Source organism: Dipodomys merriami, unplaced genomic scaffold (genome assembly GCF_024711535.1).
Source record: "Dipodomys merriami isolate MVZ:Mamm:240054 unplaced genomic scaffold, mDipMer1.0.p SCAF_21, whole genome shotgun sequence".
Lineage (NCBI taxonomy): Eukaryota > Metazoa > Chordata > Mammalia > Rodentia > Heteromyidae > Dipodomys > Dipodomys merriami.
This window is the reverse complement of record NW_027203493.1, coordinates 27,812,755-27,834,103: the sequence shown is the minus strand read 5'-3', so window position 1 is coordinate 27,834,103 and position 21,349 is coordinate 27,812,755. Positions and strand designations below refer to the sequence as shown.

The 21,349-nt window shown below is 42.4% G+C and overlaps 1 protein-coding gene across 1 annotated transcript in view; it reads left to right on the top strand.

Annotated features, from left to right (window-relative positions):
- The window catches only part of Nav2 (neuron navigator 2), a 715,292-nt gene that overhangs the window by 22,998 nt on the left and 670,945 nt on the right, over positions 1 to 21,349 (top strand). The gene's annotated exons all lie outside the window — the stretch shown is intronic.

Sequence of the window (21,349 nt, the reverse complement as noted above, 5' to 3'; positions counted from 1 at the left end):
GTATTGTGGAACCACAATACATTTTGTTCTTTTTGTTAGGAGAGAGGCTGAGAGACATTGGGGAGAGCTGAGTGCACAACGGCCCCTCACTTCCTGCCCGGCACCCTTCCACTCCTAAATAGTAAAAGATAACTAGCTGGGGCCTAACATCTGCAGTTCAACATCTGCCTGGATGTTCTGTCACTTTTACATGGGAACTGTTTAAAACAAGTAAGTCCGAGTAGACTGCCTTTGATATTTGGGTCTTTAAACTTAGAATCACCGTTGTGCAGATAAGGACACCAAGGCCAGGGCTTGAATAGAGCGAGGATAGATCCCCAACCCTGGCCACATAGTATCCTGGATTCATTATTCCCTGACACCCTTCCCTCCGCCCCCAATGTTCTCTCAGCCTCTGAGCATTTGAAAGTTCTGTTTCTTCTGCTTCTGAGAACAACTGCCCTGTGATTCTGCCTACCTGTTCTGCATTTGAGATAAGATGAGAGGTCACCTCCCTCTGAGAGCTTTGTTGCCTATCCCTTCTTTGCCCTTCCTTTGCCCCCAATGCTTCCCAGGTCCCCAAGCTGACCTCTGTGGTGGCACTTGTCACTCACTCCTTGTTTCTCCTACTTGACAATGAGCTTCTCCGAATCCAGTGTTCTCTAGCTCACTTTCATGTTTCTGTTCTCATGTCAGGCATATTGTAAGTTCTCCAAGAACTATTCATCAAAGAATGAAAGAATGAGTGGGCAAATGCCAAGGGCATAAGGTACTTGTGGTGCTGGCTTTTCCAGAAAGGCTCCCATTGGATGGCAGAGCTTCAGCCCCTTAAGATTTATCTGCCTTCTACTGGTATGGTCTTTTTCTTCCTGGAAGATTGTAGTTACCTCTACAATCTTAGAGACCCTAAGGATTAGAAAGCCCAAAGAAGAATGAGTGTTTGCGTCTGTGTTGAAGACAGCTCTCCAGCCTTATCAGGGCTCTGTCCTTGACTGACATCTTTATAGGGACTGAGTTTCCAGAAGATAACGTTAATGGAGATGTCACTCTATTTCACTCCAGAGCTTTGAGTCAATAACCCTGGTAGTCATTCATTCATTCATTCATTCATTCATCCATTCATTCATTCATTCAATGTTTCCCCTTCCATTAAGACACATAATCACCAAGTGATAGCCTGCAACTTTATCACTCATGCAGCTCTGTGTCACTCGGAGCAGGCAATTAGGTTTTCCCTAAGGCCAGATTTAGGGGTCAGGAGGGCAGGCTGATGGAGCATTGACAAGTACTCTCATGTTAGCTTTAAAATATGCAGTAGAATCCCAATATGCCATTTCCCAACACATGTGTCCCCAATGTTCATAGTCAGTTTGGAGATAGAACTGCTTTCTCCCCGCTGCCCCAGGGCAGCAGCAAATGGATCACTTGACCAAGAACCCCTGCAGATTCAAAGTCCTATGTATACAGCCACACTGGTTTTGCTTCTGAGTAGAAACAAGCAAATGCCTCAAGCTTCCTTGTTCATTTCTGGATGAAGGGAATAAAGCTGGTGGGATGGTAAGGGTGTTCAAGGTCCCTTCAATCTATAGAATCAGGATCTAAAAAGTTAGAGCTCAGGTATGTGCACTCTGAGGGAGTCCTTCTAGTGCTGAGCCTCAATTTTCTCATCCATATAATGAGTCTCACTAGAGAAAGCCCTTCCTTTCCTTCCACGGATGTTGTGAAGGTTAAATGAAGTTGTGTTTGTGAAGATGAGCAGGATACTAACAACTTATACCTAACATGTAATGTTTGTTCTGTACTTACTGCACACCAGGTACTGTTAGAGTTTTCATTCTGTAAATGAAGACTTTGTGGTTTGTGGAAGCTAAGTACTTTGCTTAAAGTCACACACCAAATAAGTGATGGATAGATTGGTTATGTGACCTAAGAATCTAAGAGTTGGCTTTTTTCCCCCTTTATGTACTGGGGCTTGAACACAGGGCTGGGTGTTGCCCTTAGTCTTTTCATTCAAGGCTAGAACTCTACAACTTGAGCCACAGTTCTGTTTCCAGTTCTGTTTCTTAGTGGTTAATTGGAGATAACAACTTTCCTGATCAGGTTGGCTTCAAACCATGATCCTCATATCTCAGTTTCCTGTGTACCTAGGATTACAGGCATGATCCATTTGGTACCCACTTTTACTCACTATACCATATGTCATTTCAGATTTGAACTCTGTGCTGTTGGGCAAGATACTTCTTTCTCTGGTCTTCAGTGAAGTCACCTGAAAATGAAGACCTGGCAAGAACTTAATGCTAACTTCAATTTCAGCTCCAAATTCCAGTCATATTTTGACAAAGTACACATATACACAATATGCTGTAACTCTTGCTTCCTCCTAGGTCAGTCTCCTTTGAGCATGAAAGGACTTGACCATTTACAGACAGAGGCTAAAAAAGTATACCAGCTAGCCAAAGCAGATTGTAACAGACATCTAAATAGCAGAGCTGAGCCTCTTAAGTGGGAAATGGATGTTGTAATACAAAGGCAGTTAGCAGGGTCCTTGGAGGTTTCAGCAGGATGTAATTATGGTTCTTTAAAAAAAAGGATCGCATATGTTTTTGAGCAAACTTAACAGATGCCCGGATGTCATGTCTGTATTCTTTAGGGAGTCTAGGATGACTGATTTTCCACAGCAACTTTGCACAGCACATTGGAGTAACCCATTGCAAATCAATTCTTAGTGTGCAATTTAATGAAAGCTTTCATTGATGATTCAGATTAATAATCTTAAAACCTTTATAAAATGACCACAACTTCATTTCTGCCTAGTCTACTCTGTATTGGATAAACAAGATAGATAGTTCTCTCTGTAGTGACAACTTAATGTGATCCCTTTTAAAAAGAAATCCTTAGCTAGGTCAGTTCATGGGGATTTAGGATTTGCATGCTGTGTGGTTCATTTCTGACACAATATGCTTTGCAAACTTTTGTGACTTCCTCAGAGATTTTCTTTGAGCTATTTGCTCAAGGGAGATGTTCTAGATGGTGCAGTACCATTTTATTGTAGAATTAAATGCGTATTGATTGAAGAATCAATGTCCAGTTATCCTTACCCAGCATACTCTATCTGGAAAAGTCTCTTGGAAACCCATATCCTCCTGAGACTATTGAGAATAACAAGTCTAGTTTCCTTTTGTGGGCAACTGACATCTCCGTCCAGTGTTAAATTTCTAACCAAATCTGTGGGATTGAGTGGCTTTTGTTACTCAGATCTGTTGTAGTCTTTTGAGTTCACTTCTCTGTACTAGGTATTTTGGAGCTGAGAATTTTTCCACCAAATCATAAGTAAGATGGTTGAGCAGAGAAACCTTGCATGTGTCCGGTTTGGACAGTCAGCCTTTGAGTTAACTCCAGCTATTCATAACCCTCCATAATCTCATAGTCATCAATTTCCCTTCCTCCCTAACTTTCTGTTTGATTGGCTTGTTACCACAACCCATAATTGTGTCCTGTATCCTTTCCTTTGCTCAGTCTGACTAATAAGGTATTGGACACATTTCCTTGTTGTACCAAATAACAAGTTCAGCTTGAATGGGTGAAAGAACGGTGAATGAAGAAATGGTTAAGTCTTTTCATTGGTCAGGCCTTTTTTTATTGAGCTGGCCTTGTTAGATAAAGGGGAGACAGGAAGCCACAATGTAACATTTTGCTCAGCAAGTTTTTCTCAAACTCTGAAGCAGTCTGAATCTAATTACCCACAATCAGCTATTGTGCAGGTACCTGTGTGTCATCTGGTATCTGGTGACTCTGAGCTTTAAAGACCCCTTAGGGGGTACAGCTTTTCTTTCTGGCACGTGTTTGCCCACTCAAATATTTCTGCTAAATATTTTAGGTCACGTGGGAAATAATTACAACATTGGAATGGAATATTTATTTAGGAAGGAAAGAGGGTAGGAGGAGAACAATTGTCTCTTTCCTCTGATATTTTCTTTGTGCCCTAACGTGGTCTGAGATTGTGCTAAGTCAGAAGAGGACTGGCCGAGCCTAGAGTTTTCTAACCACAGAGGAGAACATGGCGCCTGCGTTTGCTGGCTCCCCACTGTGCACAGATACATCATTCACAGTTGCTTTGAAGGCTAGCTTTGCTGACAGTTAATGTTAAGGGGACACGCGCCAGGAGATATGACTTCCAAGCTTGTGTAACAGCAGTCAGCCTGGCTCTCCAGCTCTGAGTTTTGGGAGGATTCCATGACTCCCTGGGAAGGGGGCGTTTCCTTGGCTGTTTGTTCCTGAGCTGCGTGGAACCTCGTACTTAGAACACAAAGGTGAAAGCTCCTTCAGGATATTCTAATGCAAGTCTCAATTTTACAGATAGGGAAACAGGAGGTTTCAGATGGCAAGGGACCTGATCACGTAGCCATCTTAGCTATCTCTGAAAGCTTGGCCATCACTGAGATAGAATTGCCATCATTAAAATATAATTGCAAAAAAGTGGAAGAACTAGAATAACCAAGCTTTATCAAGCACTCACTATTAGATCCCTATGTTAAAAAAATTTTATATACATTATTTAATTTAATCTTCAGAAAAAAAAACCCAACAAGCATTTTTCCATTTCCCAAATGAGGCAATGCACTTTTCAGAGAATAAATATAAAGGAGACATCCCTGGAATCCTGTTGTCTGTTGCCTACCTCTTCATTTAGAATTAACAGGTACCCCCCTCTTTCTTTCTCTCTCTCTCTTTATCTCTCTCTCTCTCCAGGTTATGACACCAAAATGGGAAGCAGCTTACCAGAGGCCACTCAGATAGTTAGCAGACAAAATTGTTGTTTGCTACTGAAAGTAGCTAACATTGACTGAACACTTACTATGTGCCAGAGCTAATGATGTGTGCATTACATTCCCCTATTCATTTTTTACTATAATCCTAGAAGTAGCTAGCTTTTATACTAAGTGAGGTAAGTGAGGGCCACAGAGATTGAGACTAACTCTTTCAATGTTTCATGGTAAGTCAGGATTTCAGCAGAAGCCATCTCACTCTGAAGTTTGTCTTGTCTAATTCTCCTGATAAGTCTAGGCATCACAGAATCATTTGTACATACCTGGTTGTTGCTTTTCATTGCTGTTTATTTTTTATTTATTTATTATTTTTTTGCTTTTCTTTGTCAGTCATTGGCCTTGAATTCAGGGCCTGGGCACTGTCCTTGCACTTTTTTGCTCAAGGCTAGAGCTCTACCATTTTGAGCCACAGCTCCATTTCCAGTTTTCTGGTGATTAATTGGAGATAAGAGTCTCATTTCTTACCCGAGCTGGCTTTGAACCACAGTCCTCAGATCTTGGCTTCCTGAGTAGCTAGGATTATAGGCATAAGCCACCAGCACCGCACTCCATCCCTGTTTTTATATCTCTCTTAATTTTTATTCTAACCTAAAGAATCAGGAGATCATTCTAGCCCACTATTCAATACTTACATGTGTGTTCTTGGGTGAGTCTATCTCCCGCTGTATGTTTCCTCATTTGTAAATGAAGGGTAGCATCCTTGTTCATGCCAGCATTTTGTGAGACAGTGAATGTGCACGTGATTCCCTTGTTGCAAAGTGCTGAGCAGGGAATCTTCTGGTTCTTTCCATTAGGTCCCTTTATCCTTTGAGCTCTAGGAGCTTTTGCTTTTGCTCCATCCACTCAGCCCATCGCTGGAGGGTTCACACACATTTGTTGTGAGTTAGATGACAGCTGGGTTTGCATTTTCTTCAGATGGAGCGTGGCCTGGGTATTAAGTGGCTGTCAGCAAGACCTTTTTTTCTGCCTGGCTCAGGGGGACAACGGAGCCAGGCTGGCTGTGCCCCGTCCAGATGCCTGGGGGGTGCCTGCAGAGGAGAGCAGCAGGGTCTCTAATACCAAGTCTTCATTGCTATGTATTTGAAGGAACACATATAGAAAACATTGGCTCCAAACAGGCAGGCCAAGTCCTGATCCACATCTATGAGATGGCGGACATATCAGGCCAGAGAAGTTTCAGTAAAAAAAATAAATAAAATAATTAAAAAAGCAAGTATGAGAAATGGCCTGCAGAAACCACGTTTCAGGACCCCCTGGCCCTGCCAACATTACATGTAATGGCTTCACAGTGTTTGGCTATCTGGGATTCTGCGATTTCTAGAAAAAAGTGAGTTTTTAACCATAACCAGTCTTACCGTATTCTTTTTGTTGTTGTTGTTGAAGAAGGGATATTGTTTCTTTCCCCAGTCTACACTAATTTCTTCCCTGTATAAAACCACACAGGACTTAATGTTCTCTGAAATCTAAAGGAGGCAAATAACACTTTTGAGTGCTGATTCTTTGCTGAACACCATGCTACAATTTCCACCGACATAGTCCTGTATCATTCTCACAAAGAGACAACTCTTTGGAATATTCACACTACTTTGCTCTTGCTCCACAGGCTAATGGTTTCTCCCTTTCAGTCTTTTTGATTGGGACGTGCCCAGGCCTCAGACCTTTACCAGGACTTTGCAGGTGAGCACTGGCTAGCCCTTTGGTTTTACCTTCTACCTCTCTGATGATTATTACCAAATACATTATTCTGGGGCCCGCTGTTCCCCTGTGATTCAGATGCACACATTCCATCTAGATTCTAAAAGGCACACCAAGATTATTTGTTTCTCCACCCTCTTCTTTATCTCACCCTGGCCACAATGATACTCTTGCTGCTTCTTGGAGTTCCCAGTTCTACCCCACAGTTTTTCCACTCACTGTCATCTCTGTTTCGGCTTTGGTTCCCCCGCCCTCCCCCACCTCCCACCATGTTCCCATGGCTGTCTTACTCTTCATGCAGAGGTCCAGATCCCTCCATGGAAGGAACTCCTTTGACCGTATCTTCTAATCTAGCCCTCTTACAGGATCCTGTAGAACTCTACTTCCCATGCTTTAGGCCCTTGTCCTGCCCCTTTTTTTCAGTAACACTTATCCTACCTAAAATGACATTGTTTGCTTATGCACAGATCTATTGATGCATTGTTTCTCCCTGTGAGGGGTGAAATCCATAAATGCAGGAGAATCATCCTGTTTTTTTGCTTTACTTCTAGGATATGGCTGTACATGCACTGGGCCTGGTAAATCTTTGTCTTATGTTGAATGAAAGAACAATGTGAGTTTTATAGATGAGTCAGTGGAGGCTGAAAGAAAATCGTGTCCCCAAGTTACCTGTTTATTTTCCTCCAGAAAAGGTCTGATAACTTTAGTCAAGATTATCTATATAAAAAACAAGGCATTGGTTATTTTAATAATTTAGGATTGATAACAAGGTTAGATCTTAGTTTCCAGAGAGAAAAACTCAGTATGTGCATTTCATAGTCATTATGATGAAGCGTTATATTCATACTTAATCCCATATACCACTTGTCTATTTTTTCCCCTCATAATACATACCTTTCTGACTTCACTCATGATCTTGCTTTCTTGTTATTATGAATACTTGAACTTTGTACCCAGATCTCTTTGTTAGCCCTAATAGATTCCTGTTTACCTAGGAATATACATGCCTGGTTCATCCAAAATGATTGTTTTTTTTTGTCTTAAAAATAACTGCTTAAGGAGCCTTATCATTGTCCTCACTGAAGGATAAGTTATTGTAATTGATGTCATGTGGTCACAGGGTTAGCAGCCAATGGACTAGAATGTTATGGCCACAGTGCAGTGTCTAGGAGATCCCCAGTTCCAAAATAATCCAACCAGAAGCTGGTGAGCTAGATCAGCTCCTCTCCTCTCCTCTCCTCTCCTCTCATCTTCTTTCTCTTCCTCTTCCTCTTCTCTCTTTCTTCCCTCTTCTCTCTCCCCTCTCCTTTTCTTCTTTCTTCTTTTCTCCCCTTTCCTGTCTTCTCTCTCCTCATCTTTCCCTCTACCCATTTTCTCCTCTTCCTGTCCCTCTCCTCCATCTCTCTCCCACTCCATCTCCACCGTTCACAAGTTCAGATTCTGGACATTAAGGGAACATAACTTTCCGTTGACTTTGTTCACCAGCTGTAAGACCCACCCAACAATGTGATCTCTCCTATGTTACTCAGTTCCCCAGTAAAGATTTAAGCCTGTTCCTGACTCCCTTTATCCAGCTTCTACCACATCTACCTTCTGACTAGCAGCTTTTCAGGCACACAAAAGCCAGCTTTAATTGTCTCTGTCCGCCAAGATTGAACACTACTTCAGACAAGCTGTCTTCACTTATCTAGTCCAGCCTCTGAGTCAAGCCTAAAACTCTGATGTCCTTGCTATAGCCATATTAACAGTTTATCCCAAACAATGATGATTTCTTAGGCTTTAATATTCTTTCCAAATTTGGACCCAAGTCTCTATACCTGTGGCCATGCAGTAAATGCTCATTTGTGTATCTTCTGGGTCTATGGCAGCCAGATATTCTTTCTGTAATCCTCTTAGGCTTGAGGAAAGACTCACAAATGTAGGTAAAAAATGTATTTTGTTTGAGAGGACATGGAAGGAGATATTTATAGGACCACAGATTTTTTTCACTGTAGTCACTGGACATCATAGGCATCAAATTTTAATCCAGAGGAGGGCTGGGCACAAACTAGGAAACAAAGAAGAGACTAGTTAGCAAGAGAATGAGCAATGTGTTGGTGCTCTTTTTTTTTTCACTTCAGCAAAAGTCTTTGGGGAGTTGCCCTTCACCTTGAGCCTGAATTTCAGTATATCTTTTCCCCCACAAGCTTGGCTCTTGTTCTACATCAGTCTGAATTTACAATTCTCCCAGCCTCTCCTTTCTATTAAATTAGATATTAGAGAGATCCATCAAACAGCTCCATTCAGGGGTATATCCTGTAGTCTTTATGTGCTAAGGCTTGGACTGACCTGAATTTATCTACAGAATTATGCAAACACCTCTTGCTTTCATCTGTGCAGGTGTTTAGGTCCTGTCACTCCATCTAATAAAGCACTAAACCACCCTGGGAAGTTTAAAAAAAAAAAGAACTCAATGTTATTTTCTCTTGTCATTTCCATAGCTCTTTATTTTTTATCTTCTGGGCAATAGTGGGGGGTGAATGTTTACTACCATTTTATTAGCTCTCCTCACAAAACCCATTTTTATTAAAAACACAAATATCACTATAAATATCTTGATAGGGTGGTTGGGGAGAGACTAGAAAAAATAACAGAAGATAGATTCAAATTGTTGCTTAAACAAACGATCACAATATAGCCACAGGCTTTTTTTCCCCCCTCGAAAGCAGACTTCAGATGAAGCTCTCTTTCAGATGGGATGTAACAGGCTGCCCTTAAACTCCTTAGTTCTGGGATTATAGGTATATACCACCTTGCCTTGCTAGAGGGATTATTATTTGTTTTAACCTTGTGGTTTTTTCTAAACACAAGTCTTGCTATTTATTTTATGTAACTGTTTCCTTCTCAGAATTTTTGGTTTAGGGGCTGGGAAGGTGGCTCAGTGGTAGAGTGCTTACCTTGCATGCATGAGGCCCTGGGTTTGGTTCCTCAGCACCACATAAGCAAAAAGAAAAAAGCCAGGAGTGGTGCTGTGGCTCAAGTGGTAGAGGCTAGCCTTGAGCTAAAGAGCTGAGGGACAGAGCCCAGGCCCAGAGTTCAGACCCTACGACCGGAACCCCCCCCAAAAAAAAGAATTTTTGTTTTTGCATTTCTGGCTATGTGATCCAATACCTTCCCTTGTAAAAAGATACAACAAAACAAAACACTTAAAGTAGATTTTCTTTTATTCACTGGCAAAGCACCCTAATTGGTAAATACAGATAATGTGCACATTTAGCAATTTATAAAGCACCTTTGCAATCATTATCACATTGAGATAGGTACACTCAGAAACTTTTAAGAAGGAGGCTGCAATGCTTGGTAAGAAATGTATGCATTATCCTGCCCATGTAATTGTAACCCCTCTGTACAGTATGTTCACAAATAAAATAAAATAAAATAAATTTAAAAAAATTAAAAAAAGAAACTTTTGTCACAAGGGCTTGCAGTGGAGCTCAGTGGAAAGTGCCTGCCTAGCAAGTATGAAATCCCAGTACTTCTGAGAGAGAGAGAGAGAGAGAGAGAGAGAGAGAGAGAGAGAGAGAGAGTTTTATATTCTTTCTGTAACCTCATACCATTTCTTTAAGAAACAGGTTTGTTCATTTATTCAATAAACCAGTTATCTAACCATCTTTTCCAACTGATCCAGGACTCTGACCAGCTCCTGTAGAATCCTGGGCTATCACATGAACCAGTCTCCATTTGATCATGGGCTTATTGGAGACTCATTTTGTACCCAGCACACCTTATTCTGCCTGGCGTGTGGCAGGTGTAAATGTTGATGGAGGATTGTGTACTTGTTTGATCATAGGTTTCCAAAGGATGACTTGGGCATTAAGGATAAAATGTCCTTCATGCTCATTGTGTAGGCGATATTCTCAAGGGCCTTGGAGCTTAAAAGATATACTGGAAGGACATACCACTTCTCCTGCTTCCCAAGGCAATAGTCTGCCATTCCAGCAAGGATTTTTATTTCACTGCATTTCTTTGGGCTCACAGAGGAAACAGGTTTTATGATGTGAGCTGGAAGAGATGGGAGCCAAGGTGTTAGAGCCCCATTTAACTTGGGGGGGGCGTGACATGAAGTATATGAAGGTTTGTTTGGATACCAACCTTTTGAATAGATTAAGGAGGCGAGGCTGGGAGCAGGAGGCAGGTGGAAGATCAGAGAAGACAGCATTTGACAAGGCGGAGCTGTGCAATGCCTGAACAAACAACTCCTCTCTGGAGAGAGAGCAGGGCTTCACAGAGCGTGTGTATAAGACAAGCTTCATGTGCAGGGAAGTGATGCGTTTGCTGGGTTGTCATAGCCCCTCCCCCTCCGCTGGGTTGTCATAGCCCCAACACCCCCCCCCCCCCTTGCACATGTCATTTATCCTTTACATTCCAACTTGCACTGGACTCTTCTGGGCCAGGAGAAAACAAGCCGGGCTTGGGGGGGGGGGGCACATCTACCTCATTCTCATTTCCAGTCTTCACTTCTTGGATGGAGATATTGTCTTAGTCCTGCTCTGTTTCCCTATCCCAGAGTCTGTTTCTTGGCAATGCGCCCCTGGCTTGGTGGGGCCTCTGATGCATCTTCCCCCCTCCCCAAGCTGCCGCCTGTCAAAGCCCAATGAGAGGCACCTTATCAGTTCCCTGGCAGACGGATGGTGGTGGTGCCTTGTGCATGCACTGAATCACTGATAGGCACATGTGTAGAATCAAATCATGCACCTTTAATGAACCGCAGAGTCTCGCTAGGTGCTATGATAGTGCTGGTCTCAACGATGGGCCGCGTCTTCAGATGGGCCTTTGAAATGGCAGATGGAGAACTGGATGGGGTGGATTGGGGATCACTCACAGCAGTTACCCCTTTTTCTAGAACCCATTCTCTATTACTGCCAGAGCGTGTTAAGCATCTAGCAGAGGCCAGATTTGATGCTGACTTTGGTTCATACCCAAAGAATGGATAATGGGTGTCCACATCCTAGGTGCTGGCTGAGGAAGTCTGGCTTCGAAGAGGCCTGCATTTGAAGGCAAAATGTGTCTCAGACCTGGGCCCTGCTCCTGTATGATAGAAGCTTTGTTATATTATTCTCCTTTTCCCAGCCCAGGGCTCAGCCAGCAAGGTGGGGAACAAGTGGGTCTACTTTATTTCCTTGGGCCTGAGTTCAATCCCTGGCATCACCTCTCACTCACTTTGTGATCTTGGGAAAATTATTCAGTCTTTCTTGATTCCCTCCCCTGTGACATAGGAACGGGGCAGAGCTCTTTTCTGGAGATGCTGCTGAGGAGGCTGAGTCCTAAAGGAGCTGGGAGGACCATCTGGAGCACTTTGAGGAGGAGAGTGACATCTGCTCCACAGACCTGTAGCTGGTAGTGAGTAGGTTGGCTGTTTGCAGTATCCTTAAGGGCCAGATAGGCAGATGGCCAAGATAGCCAGGCACTGGTGACTGGATATGGAGATTAGTTGGGAAAGCCAAGGGGATCAGAGAAAGAACTATTTAGAGAACAGGAGCAAGATCTCTTGCATGAAGAGTGGCAGCAGGGGGCGAGGGGTAGTCAGAGGAAGAGATGCCATGAGCAATGACAGTGATAGCACAAATCCCAAGTGAAATTTGGGAGAAATCCATGCTTACGCTTTACGCTTGATTCACTGGAAAATGTCCATCTTCTCTGCACTTCCTAGATGGGTTCTGAAGCAGACTCCAAGTAGCTGCTGCTACTTGGCCAGAACAGGGAGGATGAAAAAGACTGGCTCACATCCCCCACATCTGCTACCCTGGGCCACATCCATTCCCTGGTCTCTTCCCTCCCCTGACTCTTCTCTGAACTGCCATGTCCCGGGGCCTTACTGAGCCTAGTATACATTTCTCAGAGGGCTCTACTCTATCTTATTTCAAGTCTGATTGCTTTTTCCAGCACTCTTCTGTGATGATCCCAACCCCTATACCACATCCTTTTTATTGCTTCACCCTCTGCAGGCAGAGCCCAGCTCCATAACCCATGCATCTGCCAACAGTGTACCAAACACTTAACAGGCTCTTCCAAATTACCCACAAGCCACTCTCCCAAGCAGATTTAATGAGTATCTCGAGTAGTTCTAGCGTGTACATTTTGGACATATATAATAAAGTTATATAATTAACATCGTGTACTACAATCATGTAAAGGATGGGTTTTACTGTGATGGTTTTTACTTTCCAGACTCTCGCACAAAACATCCCTTTCGTCAAATCCACATTACTCCCTTGTTGTTGCAATATTACTTGCAATTAACCATGTAAGTGGAATGTTTCTATGCAAACAAAAGTGGCAAACAATAGAGTACATAGATACATCTTCTCTCCATTCGAGTGATAGTGTGGTTGGCCTTAATGAGATCTGAGCACAACATAGCGCTGTTGATATCTATCAAGCTTGTTACAGTGGGATTCTGTCTGCATTGGATTTCCTTAGGCTACTGCTATACTCTTGCATTAGATATATCATCCTCATGGTTTTGAAAGTCTGGGAGGCACCAGTGAGAAAATGTGCTGTTTTGGGAAAAGCATGGTATGCCTGAGCTATCTCTGGAATCTCTATGTCATGTGATCCCCTGGGCTGTGAGGAAATGGAATACGTCCTGCATAGGTTACCACAAGGTGTGTGGGTATGCAGGAGAAAAAAAGCTCCCTATCCAGGATCCTCCCTGTTTCCCCCCAGGACAGCAGAACCCTGCAGTGTGATATGCCAAGGGTGCTCTTGAAAGGTGTTGAAACAAAGAGTAGGTTCTTTGTATAACTTTAAATACAAATCCAATCATGACACTGGTCTGACAGTGAGCTCATTGAGCTGATTGATCTGTCCATCCTGCTTTTATGACATGGACTAGTCCAGCCCTCTGTAGCCTGCCCCACTACCTCCTCGACCTTAAACACTGGCTCCAGTGGCCCTCAGTGATTGAGGCAAGTTCCTGATCTTGCTTTCCCCTGTGCCCAGTCTCGTGCTCAGGACAGCCTCGAAGCCACCCTGGCACCCTGGCTGTGCATAATTAAGTCCCTGAAGGTTTGACAAAGCAAGGATTCCTTGCCCTACTCGAGCTGTGGGAGACCCCTCCATGCTTCCTCTCATTGTGGCATCTACCCAATCATACACTAAATGTGTCCTGATCTCTCTCGTACCTCCCTCCCTCCCTGTACTTTGAGCCGTATAAAGGCAGGAAGTACGCTTTATTGGACATTATTAGACTTCGCATTTCTGTACACCGACTTCAGTAAATACCTGAAGACTTCCGTAAATATCTAAAGAATTATTTGTGATGTAAATATTTAAATGAGTAAATGAATGTAAGCATAGACAGTAAAATACAATACAGGGGTTGGTGAACTTGGGAAACTACTTGTGTGCTTATGGGATACTGTCAAAGAAGGGGTGCAATTTATACATGAGCAGGGAGACCTGGACTCTCCAAGACAAGGAACGTGACACACTCAGAGCCATCCAACTGCCTTTCCAGAGGGAAATGGAAGCATGGGGTGATGATGGTGGTAGGCTGAGGCTTCAGAGCAAGCTAGTGTCCTGGGAGCTGGGACTGGCAGAAACAGGATGACAGCAGATGTGAATGAACCAATATGGCATGAGACCAATGTGGTCATTTGGCCAAGACTCCTGTCCAAGTAGGGAATGGGACTAGGAAAAGAGAGGTGTGCAGTTTGGGAAGGTGATCAGAACCCAGGACTTAGACTTATTTGGTTCCATTGAAAGAGGCTAAGTGGGATTCTGGTGACACAAGGCAGTTTGTTCTGTGCCAACCCATTTGGTGGCAGCCAGGACTGGTTAGGAGACTTAACAGGGGACCATTGCCTGGTCCCCAGTGGGTCCGCGGCTGGCAGGAGAACTCTCCTGGGTTCACAGTGACTTGTCTCCTGCTCTAGATCTCTGTCTGTGGATGGATTTTCAGAAAGGCAGCTGGCGAAGGCAGTGCCTTTTAATCTGTACTGAATGGAGCCAGGGGTGGGGGTGGGGGCACGGTGTCCTCAGGGTAGAATAATGTGCATGCGACACCATGTGCCCTGTGCACAATGGCACGGGAGGGGAACGTGGGAGACAGCTTTGGTTATAGAATTCTTTTTCTCTTGGCCCACACTGAATGAGAGCTTGGAATTGTCACAGTGACCTTCGACAGCAGCACAGGGTGAGGCAATTGTGTCGACCGGCAAACCTTGATGAATTGAACACGTGGGGGAGTCCAGCAGTGTCTGCTGTTCACAGAGCAGCTTGCTTGGGCCAGATGCTGGGCTGGGCTTTATATAAATGACTTCGCTTCATGTGGGAAGAAATACCTCCCCCACTTTACAGGGATGGAAAGTGACAAAAAAAAAATTCCCCCCAAAGCCAAGTAACTTCAAAGCATGTAGCACAATGCCCAGCACAATATTGTAGCAACAACAGCAACTGAAATGCAAGATTAAGTATGCTCTGTGTCAGATATTGTTCAAAAGGCTTTTACAGATACAATACATTTAGTGTTACCACTGCCTATTAGTTCCACGAATATAGCTCCATTTTACAGACAAGAAAACGGAAGCACAGAGAGGTGAAGGAGCTTGCCCAAGGTCACACAGCTAGAAAGTGACAGAATTGAACCTAAGTAGTCTGACTCTTAAAGTGTGAGTGCTTAATGATTTACTATGCATTTCCTATCCAGAAAGAGCACTCAGTAAGTCAACTGCTATTCTTGTGACTACTCTCTACCCTCACCCCAAAGGCACACAGCTCTGAAAGTTAGAGCTAGGACTGAATACAGCATTTAATCAAGGTATCTGCACTGAACTTCAGTAAACCTCCTCTGAGGGATTTGTAGATATTTTTCCAACTACTGCTTCAGTACTAGGATCTGTGCTCTCTCCTTCCTGGCCTTATAACCCACATACCTCCCTCCCAACTTCCTTATGTAGCAGCATCAGTGCTCAGCCAACAGACTGTGAACAGAAGGGATGTACGCTTTCAGACTTATTTCTATATCCTTCTTCCTCCACTCCCACCAAATAGCTCCCATTCATGATCCTAGAGATCCTAGTCAGGTCCTAGATTAAAGGAAGGTCATAAGAGAAGATCCTGGGTACATGGATGACAACATGGAACAGCGCCTCTCCTCCCCAGCACTGGAACGTGATGCAAACCGTGAGATACCAGTGCTGCGAGAGCGTTCATGTCCTCCCACTTATACAATCTTTCTTAAAAAACCTTTGAGCAGTGCCCTGTTTCTGCTTCTCTACTAGTTCTCTACTGGAGTGGAGACAGAGCGTGGAAAGAACACAAGCTTTAGCAATAGCGGATCCCAAGTTATCACTTAGCCATGTACCTGGATTTTGATGAACCCCATGTACCTGGATTTTGATGAACCCCAGGGGCCTCCTGTCTGAAATCAAGGCAATATCACCCATGCTGGGCTTTTGCTAAGAGTGAGAGGAGGATTCTTACTCCTGATACATGGGGAAAGATTTTCCTCTCTTTTCTTTTGCAGTGCTGGGGATCAAACCCTAGTCTTAATGCATGCTAGGCAAGTGTTGTACCACTGTGCCACGTCACTGGGGCTTGAGTTTCCTTTTAATGAGAAAGTAATTGCACAAGCTGTGTCAAACGAAAAACCTTGCTGGTGACCCAGTAATTCTTCTTCTAGGAGTTTATTTGAAGAAAACAATCATGGATGCTCAAGACGTTGCTAGTAAAATATTTATCCTAGTGTTGAACATTTAGCTCAACAGTAGGATGATCTTTATCCAATTAAGAACCATTTGGCCATTAAACATCATGTAATCAGAGACTATGTCAGGACATGAAAAGGATAGTTAAAGTAAAAAGTAAAAAGTAAAAAGCACACTGCAAAAGAGTATACATTCTATAAACCCATCTTTTTTTACAAATGAAAACTAAAATGTATATAAGCAGAAGAGAAAGATGAAATGGAAAAAATTATTCCTTTTTTTTATGCCAATGCTGAGGCTTGAATTCAGGGTCTGGGTGCTGTCCCTTAGCCTTTTCGCTCAAGGTTGGCACCTGTACACTGGGACCATAGCTCCATTTCTGTTTTTGTTTTTGGTTTTTTTTGGAGGTTAATTGGAAAGAAGGGTTTCATGGAATTTTTTTTTTGCCCTGGCTGGCTTCAAAGTGCAATTCTCAGATCTCTGCCTCCTGAGTAGGATTATAGATATGAGCCACCAGCACCAGGCAGAAATACTTTAAAATATTAAAATATCTATCTCTGAATAGTGGAGATTGTCTTTTTTTCTCATCTGTATTTTCTAAATTGTGTATAGCAAACAAGTATTGCTTTGGTAAAGATAATAAAGTTACAGAATTTATGTTTTGACCTTGCCTGTATTAGCTGTGATATTGATCATCTTCTGTCACCTTTGTCATTATGTAACTGGTGACTCATGAAGTATGAGAGGCAGAGACAAATCAGAGTTGACAGGGGGTCTCTGTGGAATATCTAGTGCAGGATTGGGTTGCTATCTTAGGTGGTTTTGTTGGGTGCTGGTAGTTGGACATTCAGTATTGTGAACTCCAGTATCTGTGGATCTCTCTATATCTCCCCTACCAAGGTGCTGCTTCTAGTATGAATCCTGTCCTTCCTGGGACTATGTGTCTCTGACATGCTCCAGATTCCTGGGAAATGTGAGTTTTCCAGATAGACTGGGGACCACAAGATGAAAGCTGAAAATTCTCAGCCTTAATATAATAGGCCTGTCGTTGCAGGTGTTGTAGAGCGGTATTCTCAGATACTCTTAATGGTCAGCTTTCTTACCTCTGAGCTGAGGACTTGAGGGATATTAGGAGTTTGCCTTCAAACTTGTCCAATACATGCTTTTGTAAGAAAAAGTGAAGCCTGGTCAGGGAGAAAATACTTGCATTGCATACATCTGACAATGGATTCAAGTCCAGATTATTTAAAGATTTCTTCCAAGGTCATAATAAAAAGGTGACTCCAGTGATGGACAAGGGCCTGAACAAGAACTAACAAAGAGGATATAAGACGGCTAATGAGCACATAAATCTTCCAACTTCAAACCACAGTGAGATCCATCTCAGAACCTCTAAGATGGCTAAAATAATGATTCTAAGAGTTCCAAAAGTTGGCAAGAGCATGGAGCTACTGGGATCTAGTTCAGGGCTGTTGTAAAATCAGTTTAAATGTCTGTCCATGTGAAACTCTGCTCAAAATTATCTAGCCTGTATGATAAAATAGTTTCTGGATAAATATTGAGTAAGCATGAATGTACTTTCTCAATGATTAATATACTTATAATTCATGATGGGTCAAACAAAGTCTATGCCTTCAAGGATCAGGTAGACAGCCTGCAAAACGAGGCCCTGTTAAGTCAGCTGTCACATAATGTTATTTACCGTGTTTTATTGATTCTCAGATACACACAGTATCTTAAAGCCAACTTCAAAGTTAATCCAACAACTGAAAAAAATGCTTTCATACCAAAAATGGAAGTCTTATAATACACATGTCTGTCATTCTTCAGAGTTAGGCTTGGCTCACTCTGGCTATTATTAAGTGTTGTACAGAGTGTTTACCATTTCAGAAGCCAGGAAATGAGTACAGTTCTTTTTGAACAATGTCACCCCCAGTTTTCCCATCTGGTTCCCCTGCCCACAATTTGCATAGTGCATTTCCTATATAGTATGTACTGAACACCATGATGGTATTTGTTCACCCTTCCTCCCCCAATTTCTTTGCCCCCCACGTTACTTCCCTAAAAAGACAAAAATAATCCAAAAGCATAAAGAAAGACCACCTCCACAGACAAGAACAATTACAAAAAAAATGCTTCCATTTCCTGGACTTTGTTTTGATAAAAAGTATTTTAAGTGCTCAGAGGTATTATGCCTTTGGGTTCCTCCTCCAAGGATATGCCTAGAGTCCTATATAAGTTATCATGTCCTGTTGTGGTTTAGCTCTAACTTCCACATAATGAGACAAAGAGCTTGGCTTACCTCACTTAACCTGATTTGTTCTAGGTCCATCCAGTTCTCTGCAAATGACTTAATATTATGCTTTCTAATACTATTCTTTCTAATAGATGAATAAAGCTCCATTGTATATATGTACCACATTTTAAATCCATTCATCTATTGTAAACTAGGGCTGTTTCCATCATTTGACTACTCTGAATAGTGCAGTAATGAACATGGATGGATGTGCAAGTATCTTTACTGCATCCTGATTTATAATATTCTGGGTAGACGCCATAGGGAAGTTCTTTGTTTAGTGTTCTGAGGAACCTCCAGACCTCCATCCAAAGTGAATGCACTAGTTTACATTCCTACCAACAGTGCAACAGGATTCCTTTTCCCTTATTTTGCTAATGCTGGGTTTTGGATTTCTGTGTTTTGAGCTCTCTTGAGCCTGGTTTCTTAGCAATCACTCTACTGCTTGAGCCACTCCTCCAGCTCAACTTTTTGCTAGTTATTTTAAAGATGGTATCTCACAGAATTTTCTGCCAAAGCTTTCCTCAAACTGTGATTCTCCTTGTCTTGGCCTCCTGAGTAGCTAGAATGACAAGTGTGAGCCACTTGGGCCCAGAAGGAATGAAAGCGTTTTTCTTTTGTTCCAGTACTGTGGCTTGAGCTCAGGGCCTTGTACTCATTTGCTTGGCTTTTTCACTCATGACTAACTGGTACTCTTCCACTTGAGCTATGACTCCAGTTTCAGGAAAGATGATTTTTTTTTAACCTCTTGGCATTTGTCTCCATTTCTAAGGTCTTTGGAAAGAAATCTATATGAATGTATGTAGTATTAATAATGGCCTATTTGTTGAATTTTTTGGACTTTTTAAAATATAGCTGTACCTTTACCCTTCAATATAAAAATGATATTAAACTCTTCAAGTATTTAGATAAGTTGCTGTGACTTTGTTCACTAGCTCCAAAGCATAAATATCAGGCAAAGATGATAATAAACCCATGTAGTGAATATTCTTCATGCTAGCATTGAAGCAGCCATTGTGTGACTCTAATGTGAGAAATACAGCATTTTGTAATAAAAAAGAGCTCTGAATTTAAAGTTTTGGGAGCGAGTTGAACAATGGCCTTACAATGTCTTAACTATGTGATCTTGGGAAAGATACTTTAATCTTCTGAGCCTGTTTTCTGACTGAGATGGCTATAACAATACCTGTCTTATATGATTGGTTTAAATAGATCATGCAAAAAGAAAGAAAGAAAAAAAAAGAAAAGGTTAAGTGCTTAGCAAATGCCAGTTGAATCTGAATCTCAGTGGAAATACACAATGTACTTGAAGACTCAGAAATAACAGGAGACAGTGAGGAGCCTGCATTATCAAGTTCAAGTTTGGACTGGCACAGATTTTAGGGTATCTTTCAGATTTTTTTTCCATCACTTTTCATTGAGCCATAGTACATCAAGAGAGATGTAGCTAACTTTGACCTTGGTTTGATAGGCAGAAAAACATGACTTGGCAAAACTAAAGTGAGTTTTGAAACATATCCTAAACTAGCTCTAGGACTTGAAAAGACAGTGGATGAAGGGTAAAGAAAGTGAGAAAAGACATGATTTTTAGAAATATTTTTTGAGAAAGAACCAAGTTTGAGGGAGGCTGGAGGTAAATGCAGGGAGACGGGTAGGTTAGTAGAGGTTCTTTACCACTGAAAAAATATTGAGGCTCCTTCCTTCCTTCCTTCCTTCTTTTCTTTCTTTTCCTCTCTCTCTTTCTGACTCCCTTTCTTTCTTTTCCCTCTGTCTATTTCTTTCTTTCTTTCTTTCCTTTCTTCCTTCTTTTCTTTCTTTTCCTCTCTTTCTGACTCCCTTTCTCTCTTTCTCCCTCTATTTCCTTCCTTCCTTCCTTCCTTCCTTCCTTCCCTGATAAAATGCAGGTAAATGTATATGGGGGTGGTTCCCAGGACAGATAGTGACTAACTCCTGGTGAGAACTCACAGTTCATCCCCCAACTATTTTTTGTCACATTTCATAATTTTTCCCCCAAAGACATCACTTTCTTGGCTTATCATTTACCCAGCAATGATTCATAGGGTAAGTGGGAAAAGCACAATGAATAAAGGAAAAGGTGTTTTGGCTGAAGGGCAATTGGGGGAGCAGGAACTGCCTTGAGACCTGAGGAGTACTGGGTTGCAGAGTACCTGTGGCTTGCTGGAGCCTGGGCTTGATGTAAGCTGTGGAGCAGAAGCTGTTTTTCCCCATGGAGTTAGTTCTTTTTCCACTGGACAGTTTCTTTCCTTTCCCAATTTTGCCAACCAAGTACATCAGAAAAGCATGTTCTTCCTTACACAAATAGAGAGTGGCTGAGTAGTTGGTTGGTGTTGGAAGGCTGAATGGTCGCAGAAAGTTCTTAGGCCCACACAGTAGGAAAGTAGCAGCATCAAATCTCAGGGGACCCCCATCTAGATGGTCCCTGAGACATCAGGGAGAAGAACGAGGCCCTTCTGAATATGACCGAACTTGGGGTTCATTGTAAGAGCTGCGAAGTCATTTATTTTCTCCAAATCGTGCTCTTCATTGTAATTTGATTTAAAAGAGTTTTGTTTAAATTTTGAAGCCTAATTTCATTTATAGCAAAAAGCCATAAAAGGGGAAAAATGGAAACATTTAGTTCCCTTTGGTGAGCTCTAGGCAATGGCATTTTGGCCGCTTATTTCCTTGCCCCTCTCCACCCAGGTTCGCACCTCTCACCAGCACTGGCATCACTTAGGAGCTTATAAGAATGCAGAATCACAGGCCTTACTTCAGATCTTCTGAATTAGAAGGTATGAAGGTTTGCAAACTCATTAGTGGATGCTAATACTACAGACCATAGCAATCATAGAAATAATAATGAA